Source organism: Phalacrocorax carbo, chromosome 1 (assembly GCF_963921805.1).
Source record: "Phalacrocorax carbo chromosome 1, bPhaCar2.1, whole genome shotgun sequence".
NCBI lineage: Eukaryota > Metazoa > Chordata > Aves > Suliformes > Phalacrocoracidae > Phalacrocorax > Phalacrocorax carbo.
In genome coordinates, this window is record NC_087513.1 from 49,824,359 (window position 1) to 49,833,989 (window position 9,631).

At 43.0% G+C, this 9,631-nt stretch overlaps 1 long non-coding RNA gene across 1 annotated transcript; it reads right to left on the reverse strand.

Annotated features, from left to right (window-relative positions):
* Positions 1–1,913: 1,913 nt before the first annotated feature.
* Positions 1,914–4,954, reverse strand: LOC135314665 (uncharacterized). The gene is made up of 3 exons (XR_010374164.1): positions 4,895–4,954; positions 4,520–4,633; positions 1,914–4,033 (listed from the first exon to the last, which is right to left on the reverse strand). It is a non-coding gene; the product is annotated as an uncharacterized LOC135314665 (long non-coding RNA).
* Positions 4,955–9,631: the final 4,677 nt, after the last annotated feature.

The following is a 9,631-nucleotide window of genomic DNA, read 5'->3' on the forward strand; positions in this document are numbered from 1 at the left end:
AGTGCAAAAATGGCAGATGACTAAAGGATCCTTAACAACAAGTAACATACCATTTGCCAGTGTCTGCATTAGCTAATTAAAATAGAAGCCAAACGAATCAGAAGCAGACCCATTACATGGTTTGCTTTTATGTAAGTTGGATTTATTTGTGTTCAAGCTTACAGATAAACAGTTCGTGATTCAAGAAACTGCCTGTATGTACAGTCTGTTCATGTGATATTTTGTTTCTCAAAAGCCTCTCAAGATTTAAAAAAATTTACCCTTCCTATAGCTACATTTTAGCATCAAAGACAATGGGAGTGCAGAATTATGGTTTACTCGCCCACACACTGAAGAAAATTGTATGTCATTCCTGCATCCTGATTGGCTGATGATTGCAAGGGATGGATATATTTCTTTCTCCTTTATTTCTTTTTCTTGCATTTAGGAAACTTGAATGCCCTCTTCCCTTGGTTTTCCCGCTTGTCCATCTACATCCTGTAATGGGAATTTTTACCAAAGGTGCTTGGTCACACTCCCAGACTGCAGGAATGAGCTTTTGCTATTACTTCTGTCATCACACAGATTTAAAAATACAAACATCTTTTCCTATTTTTGCTTTTTGAGGCAGTGAGAAAAAAAGAGCATGGAACAAACACATGGCATTAAAGTAATAAAGTATCAACTGAATTTCTTCTATTTTTCAAGCTAATTATTTGTTCCACTTTGGTCACACACAGCTAAGAAGCATTTAAAGTGATGCAAATTAGAAGAGGGTTAATATACAAACTATAGCTTCATCTGCTACTCTTCAAGCAGGGAATCACTCTTCCATCTCAACTACTGCTTTCAAGTTCTATAGCTTAGTGTAACCATTTTAATTGTTTTTTTTCTGCAAGGCATGAAGATAGACCATGCATGGATCAATACATGAGTGAATCAGCTTCTGGTCTAGCTTACTGATGTAGTCATCATTTATATCCTTGCATAATTTACAGAAATTGAAATTGTAGCTGGGCTTTGCATTCAGCTTAATGTGGCTTGTTTACAAAGTCCAATAGGGTTTCATGTTCCAGAAAAGCTAATTCTGTAGGGATTGCTCAAGCAGGATGAAAGCGTCTGAGGCTTTGTGCTAAAATAGATGCAGTTAAGTACCTAGGTGTCCCAGCACTTTAAGCCAAAGCTTGGTAAAATCACAAGCCTCTTGTCTTTGCCACATATGGTCTCTCTTAATTCAAAGGGAGATTTGGCTCCCTAGACAAAATGTGTTTGGGCCCCAAATTCAGTAAGCTGAAATATCAGCCACAGACTATCAGAAAAAGTCAGATTCATCTCAGTGAACTGTAGTTGCTTAAAAATTAGGCGGGTATTCTAAGTTACTTGTCCAGGTTCCTGCACTGCACTGAGATACCTCCCACACCCAGCTGTTCCCTAGCCCCTGGAGTTGTCCCTCATATGGCCAGAGATCAGCTTCTGTGACCACCACTTCCTAACTGGCTGACTCTTGGATCTTAGCCTCAACTGTCCTCTGTCACTAACCTTAAAGAGAATGAGATTTGAGGCCACAAAAAACAAGTCACAGTAACTATTTCCAACATTTTTTGAAAACTCCCCTTATTATCAGCATGTTCCCTTCTGCATTCTCTATCCTTTCTTGTCATCTATCACAGGGATAAGGACTAATGGGAACACAATGCCTGCCAGGTTCCCTCAAAGGTCTTCTCCTTGGGGAATGGTGTTCTTCCTCAATTCTCTCCCCTTCCTCACAAACACACCCTGCCTTTCCCCCAGGCATCAGTGGAAACGGGGCCCTTACAACCTATCTGCCTCCACAGTCTCCCTCTTATTTTGGATTTCATTGGCCTTTGGTAGGGCAACTCTGTTTCTGTCATCTCTCTTGATTGCATTCTCCCGGGGATATATCTTTTATAGTCTGAATTTTAAAAGATTCCAGAGAAGAATTTGTGTCTCTCAAAAGTCCAGTGTCTGTCTGAAGCACTCAGATTTAGCAGTTACAATTACAAAACTGTGGAAGCCTATATGTGAGGAAAGATTTTTTTGGATTTGAAGGATATTTTCACTTTGGTTGTAACTGTCAAAGGGGATTTCACAGCTATCCACATTACATCTCACCCCTGCAGCTGACATCAGAGCAACCTTTGCTGCTTGAGTAAAAGGAGACTCAGGGAGATACATTATTCAATTTTGTACAGAGAAGGAACAAAAAAATGTATTGTCAGAACCAGTCTAGAGCTCTACATTGAATAACATCTGTATTTAAAGAGAAACATGAGGTCGTGGTCTTAATGAGTTATTGTTATTTCCTAAAGGCGCAGATGAAGTGTTTTGTTCTGTGAAAGTCAGAAATCTCAAAACAGCCATGTCCCATTAACATGGCACATCAAACACCACAGGATGATTTTTAGTTCAACTGAAGGCTGAGGATTTACACCACTGACAACAGCCACGCATCTGGTCACATACAGTCAGGAAATGAATAACTGCTTGAACTGAGGAGAGCGAGGGTGCAATAAAAACATATCCTGCAAAGGGATCTGAGAGGGGAAATGGGAGGAGAGCTCAGCTCACATGAGAAGAACAAAGCGTGTCTCACGCCAGATCCCACTCCTCTGCAAAACACAGCACAGGAAAAAGCCCAAGCCTCAAAACATTACCAGGGAGATATTTCCAGGCCTGTCACTCAGCCTGCACATCAGTTTGTACCCAGGGTGCCAAGCGGGCACTGAGAGATCCTCCTTGTGCCGAGCAGCTTGGCTTCTGAGCAGAGCCCAGTCCCCGGCTGCAGGATGCTGATGAATAAATTTGGCTTGTCAGTCGCACAAATGCCTATTAAGAAGTCGAGACTGCTTGCTCTATGTCTGCCTATGAATTAAGAAACTACACATTTTATTTGGCTAGGCCAGGTACAGTTTTGGTATTCGTTTCTGAAACCACAGATGGATTTTGGAAGCAGTTAAACAAGCTGACCCAGAATGGCTGGGAGAGACTGCAAGAGTGTGTGCTCTCTTGATATTTCTGATATTCCCAAAGTGAAACAAACACAGAAAAAAGAGCTGTGAGTCTTTTTTAACACATTATAATGCATTAAGAAGGAGCATAAATTCTGTTTTGTTTTGTTTTGCTTTGTCTTAGTACACTGACCTTAATGATTTCAGTCTTGCCCACCTCAGGCAGAAAAAAACTCCGCTGACCTGTCTGGGAAGCGTGTTTCCAGACAGGAAGTAGAACCAGTGAGTCCCTAAGTGGATTAAACAGAAAATGCACCCACCCTTGCTTAAAAATTAAACAGCTTTGCATGGTGACACTTTGGTGACGGGCTGTTTCAGTGATAGAGTACATCTAGTGATACCATGAGCATGCCCCTCCTGTTTGCAGAGATATGTTTGTGTTTTGCAGACATACGCCTTATTAATATGTTTGGCCACCTGCTGTCTTGCTTTATCTGATTAATATTTTATTGATTTTTCATGTAATCAGTGTATCCATTCACATAGTAATTAAAATCAGAAGTATCTTGTGGTGTGGATCTCTGCACCGAGTTGTGACACCTGGCCTAGATGGTGTATGTGAACATCTTTTATTCATAGATTTTGTGACCAAGAACTAGAATTCTTTTAAAGTAATTAGGCATAACAGATAAGTACTAAATCAGATGACAAACAAACACAATAAAACATAAAATGGATTATTTCTTCTCTCACATTGCTGATAAATGAAAAGAAACCAGTGTGTTTGGCAGGGTGTTACACTTCCTCTTCTGTATGCGTGTGTGAAACGAAAGGTACATTTTGTATTAACGTAGGTATACTACATCTAAAAATAAATACGTTGTGATCTCGCCTTCACCCAGGAGTAAATGAGAGCAAAGCTGAACTTGCATCTTCAGAGGAGTGTAGACAGATCTCTGAAGGCATGCAGACAGAAGAGTTGCTTGGGCCACTTGGGCTAATGGTGCTATTTGCAGAGTCAGTTCAAAGTGCTCTGAAGTCAATAACCACCTAATTGGCCTTGATGGGCTTCAGATCTTTGGTTTCTGTAACAAAAGTAAGAATCTGTTCAAATTTACCTAGGAATTTCAGTTTGCACTTACATTTCAGTACAGCAAATGGTGTAGTGTATACTTTCTTGTCAGTTATCAAAAATTCTTTTTGTTGACAGATGAGGTGGGATTGTTCCTCAGATGCAGGTGGGGTGTATACTTGCATGCTTTTTTTTGAGAAATCAGATGTCACAGTAGAATTAGGTGCTTGAAGGCTCCTGACAGTAAAAGACAAAGGGAGGTAAGACACACTGCACACTGCAGCGAAAACAGACAATGCATATTGAAAGAAGGTTTTATTGTAACTGTACAAGAAGTCCTTGAAATAACTTTCAAGAGGCTCAGCCTCACAACTAGACTAATGGCTCACTCTGTTCTAGCTTTCTTTAGGACCCTGGATAACTATGTTGAATGCACACTCACTTTTTAAATTTGGATTTGGCTTCTCTTGGTTGTGGCCACACCTGTTGGTGAACTTACCTGCTGATCCTTCCTGCCTTCCCAAGGGAAGCATTATCTCCAGCTGGCTGGCAGAAGGGGAGGGAAACTGCCAACCACCACCAGGACAGGGTGTTTCTCAGCTTGGAGCTTTGTCTGCAAGAGATGGGAAGAGCCCATCCGACTCGTGAAAGGCAGTGCCAAGGAGAGGAGCAGCACTGGGACAGAGACCTTCCCTTCCCCACTGCTCAGGATCATGCTGCAACAGGGAGCCTCTCCACAACAGCCCCTGTCTTCCCTGGGTTTAGCAGGGGCCACCCAGCCACCCCCGGGCAGCACACAGGAGCACTCTTGGGCCAGCTTGTGCTCCAACCTCCCGCAGCCCAAATGGTGGATGGAGCCCTGCAAGATACCCACAGCCACAGGTCTGGGATGCAGGAAGGAGCAGCTTCACAAACCACCACCCTGCTGTGGGCAATGGTGCCTACAGCACTCCCCGCCCTCTGTGCAAAGTGCAGCAGATGGTGGTTATCTGATCTAGCCTCATTGACCTTGCACTGATGCAATATGGAGCAGCCACATGGCCGGGGCACTGGAAAAGAAGCTTAAAATCTGCTCTCAACTGTTTCCCAGAGGGTTTTTACTTCCTCCCAGCTGACAGGCACGACTGACTGTACAAACACTCCTTGCCCCTTTGAGGACAAAGTCAAACAAACAAACCTTCAGCAGCAATTTAAGTTTGTGTGACTTTGCTCTCAGACACATTAAGAGTGATTATATGGCAGGTAACTGCCTCTTAGCTGGGAGATGGTAACAAAGAGCTGGGAGTTCAAAGACTAGCCAGAGTTGCCTATTCAGTTATGATAATAACCAGGGTACAAATGATAACAGACTGTGAAACAGAATTGCCATTAGACTTAACAACAGATGGATAATTGTTCCCAAATCCTTTCAATACTGAAAAGTACACCCCAATGATTTTAGCCCCATGCAAATTAATCAGGCTTGGGCTTTTGCAGGCAGGCAGCCTCAGGTATGGATTCAGACAGAAGAGCAGCAAAACAGGGACCTCCCTGAGCAACATCTCTACAGAGTAGCAGCATCACCCATCTGGTACCCACCCTCCAGCAAGCCCTCTGCCCGTGTGAATGCTGAGCCCTGGCTGGAGAATCACAAGGAAAGGAGAGGTGGGCTAGAGACGAAAAGGGATCACAAAACCTCAAAGTGGGAAAGAAGCAGAAGAGAGAAAGGAAGATGAGTGGGAAGTGGAAAAAAAAGTTGTCCAGAAGAAGAAATAATGGTGCTTGTCAGAGGGTGGACACCTCCCTCCTGCCTGCCTGTTCCTGCCAGGAGGCAGGAGTACTGCAGGGAGGAACGGGGTGACTCAGAGCGCTGCATCCTCCCCCAGTCAGGGCCCAAGGAAGGGCTGTGCCGCACCGTGATGGACGATGGACTGTACAGCAGGAGGTGTTGGCACCTGGATGAGACATGAAGCCAAGGCCCTGTTTACTATGTCTGCTCATCAAAACCCTTATCATTTTTACTTCAGAAAAGCAGGATGTAGCACCTAGTTTCCTGCCCATATTTCAACCAGGTCAATAATTTATTTTTCCCCTTCAGTGTAAACAGTGTTTTTCTCTGTGGTGGCATTCAGTGCTGCTGAGTGCCCTTAGATGTTGTACTGTGGTCCTCCCTGACAGAAGTCATGGTTGAGGAAAATAATTTTAGCAAAACCAACAATTTTTTCAATAATATTTTAATTGAAAATGCTTATCCACCCTTATATCTACCACCTATATCTCAGCCTCAGTTCTGCAGCAAGACTTCCTGTAATCTCTCCAGTGAAGCTTTGCTACACACAAATCAAATAAAGAGAAGCTTTCGTCCCAGACTATATATCCTAATCAAATGGATTTCCCTTTCAGATTTCCATCATGATTTAGATTTTTCATGCGTGTTACTCTGCTACAAAAATTGTTTGCATGCAAGACCAAACTGCATTATGCTTTCAAAACTCACCATGTTGAAAGGAAAATGGAATACCAACATTAGAGATAATTCACCTCCTTTGTGGGAGGAATTGGGTTTTGGCCACCGGGACCTATAGAGCAATTGTCCAACTCTCTGATAAAATGCAAGACAGCGCATGTATATATTTGGGGGACTCTGAACAACCAGTTCCACTTTATAGCAGCTGTTAGTAGTCTGGTGTTCTAGACAAATACCTGTTACTCCATATGTATCAGCCATCACTTTATAGACCAGATATTTAGATGGTGTACATCTGGACTGCTCTGTTGAGGTTGCTCCCTTATATTACACAAGCTGCTGCCTGACCCTAACACACTGCATATTTCCTAACATTTCCATATTTATAAATAAGGTATTTTAGACAGAGCAGAACACTCTTTAATGCTTTGCTTGGAAAGCTGAACACTGTCTTCTTTTGACACGAGTGCTTGAGAGTGGCAAGGACAGAGGGCAGATAGTGACCAATGAGAAATATGGTGGTTTATTGTCTTGCATCAACACATCACTGACCCAAGGTTTTTAAATGTTAAAACTTAAAGTACTACTTGGAACTGACAAAAGCACCAGGTGTCACCTGACAAAAACGGACTGGTTCAGAGCTACAGAAATAAGGCATATCAAAAGCCCTTAGGTTTTCTCCCTTGGAATTAAACAATTCTTGTAGAATATTGAGGTTGACAAATTAACAAAATATCACATTGAAGCAGATGCTTTTGAACCAGAAGACCATAGTTCTGTGTCTGAGGTCACGGACAGCCATATCACCTAGCACGCCCAATACAGGACTGAACCACACGGTCATCTTATATGAGTCAGTCATGGGTGACTTTGCTTGGGACTTTAGATAATTTTCACAAACACACCAGTTAGGGCCTGTGGGGCCAATTATTGGTACCCCTCTAGCTAAGCACAGATTGCAGAGCAGGACTTGACAGGCCTGATCAACCAGTCTCTGTGCTGATGAAACACCACCAACACTGCTGGTTGTACATGGAGGTAAAAGGGGTACATGGAGGCTGCTGCGGGGTTCTGATTGGAGTCAGAAAGGCATTAAATGGGAATCCTAAGCAACAAGCAAGGGCTGACTGTGCTCCGAGCAAAAGAAAAGGAAAAAAAATTAATGCAGCTGTAATTGTTTTGGTTTTTAAATAGATGTCATTAAATGCAAATTTAGTGATTCTTTTTTTTCCCCCAGAGTACCCAGCTTTTGAAGAAACCACAGTGCTCCCTCCCCTCACAGTGCTGTCAAATGACTTGTCACAGACCATGCTGGTCAGCGGGGTCCACTTCCAACCCCTATGCATGCTACTTTACCTGACATTTTTGGGTGCCTGTTAGCTCAGACAGGTTGCGCGAGGAAAGGAGGGTAACAGTATTCCTGGGCTTTGCACCACACCAGTGATCTGTTAGTGTTTCAGCCATTCCAGCGTGTGCTGAAATGGTCTGTCCCTTCTTTGAAAGAAACCTCATCAAAAATTCAATCAGTCTGAAAAATTAACCATGGCATAATGTTTTATAATCAGCTACAAAGTTCCTTTGGTTACAAACCAAACACTGAGCTTCTTTGCAGGAGAATGTAAGTGGTATGAGCAAACACAGTCACCTCCACAGCTCCTGTTCCCACTTGCTCTCCAGCTTTGGCAAGGGCAGGGATACAAATTCCTTCACGATCCCATTTGCTGGGTGATAACAGCGCTAATGACGGCAGTGTTGACAAGGCAGGGCCATTTATCAGTCTCTTGCCTGACCTCAATTGGAGCTCAGCTAGAGATGACGCACTGGGTGTCACCACGTGCAGTCTCCTGCCCTCAGGGGCTGCCAGCTCAGGACCTCTGCAGACCCTCTGATGCTCTCCAGAGAGGCAGAGCTCTTTCCATTTGCCAGGCACATCACTTTGGGTTGAAAGTGGGTCACTTGAGCATGATGCATAGTACTAGAAAGACCTCCAGCATCATTGCAGCCTGCTTCAATCCCACCTAGTCTTCACTTTCCCAGGGTGGAAAGCCCACCCTCCTTGGGTAGCTGAAAGAAACTGAGCCCCTTGTGCTTTTGCTGCTGCTGCTGCTGCTTACAGGGTCATACCTCTTGCAGCACAAAGGGGTGCACACCAAATGTGGCCCTCAGAGATGTGTGTATTATAAATTAAATTAAAAGAGAAAGTGCAGGTGGAGCTACCAGTACCATGAAGGTCCATGGCATTATCTGATTCTTCTCATCATAAAACCCTGTTTTCCACCTGGTTATAATTTTGTCAGACTCTGGGGGAGGACAGGAAGAAGTTTTCCATGCCAGGTGTCTCCCAACAGCCAAATCTTTTATTTAATTATTTGGTAGAGTTTCAGCAAAGTGGTTTAGCCATATCCAAGAATGAAACTGGGGGCAGGGGAAAGAGAGAGAAATGTTGTCAAGGCAACAGTAATCCCATTATTTTCTAACTTATGAGTGCCTGAGTAGGCAACCTTTGTCTTCTTTTCATGCCATTTTTGTACATAATAAGAATGTTGGAGACAATTATTCTCATCAGTTTTAAGAAAAGGGCATGCCAGGGTAGTGGAGGGACAATAAGACATGCATTTGCAAACAAAACAAACTGGCACCTTCATATTGTTGGCTGCTGGATCTCCCGCTGCTATTTTAAAAACAAGCTTTCAGGGCCCAACTACTCTGTTAGCAACATCCCTTTAAATTGCCCTCCATCCGGACAAGATCAAGAAACTAATTTCCCCAGCTTGAAGTGCAATTGACAGACTCCATGCATTCTGGTATTGAAATCTTTGAGCATATGTTAGTGTTCAATAATCATTTCCCTCTAGATTTTATGGCTCATTGTCATTTTTCACACAACAAAGTATTTTAAATGGGAAGGAAGCCTTTGCTTTATGTTTTGGGGAATGTCCCTGGGGAGAAGATTTTAATTTCTGCATGATGGGGAGACTTTTAAATCATTTGCATCAGTTACCATTTGTCAGATAAGATGTGTTCTTACTATAAACCATGGCTACAGCACATTTGCAAAGTGCACTAAATGAAAGAAAAAAGAAAAAAAAAAATTACCTTTCAGGAGTCCTGCTGGATTTGCATGCTTTCATTTCCCTCCTCTAAAGCAAAAGTCTGTCAAAAAAT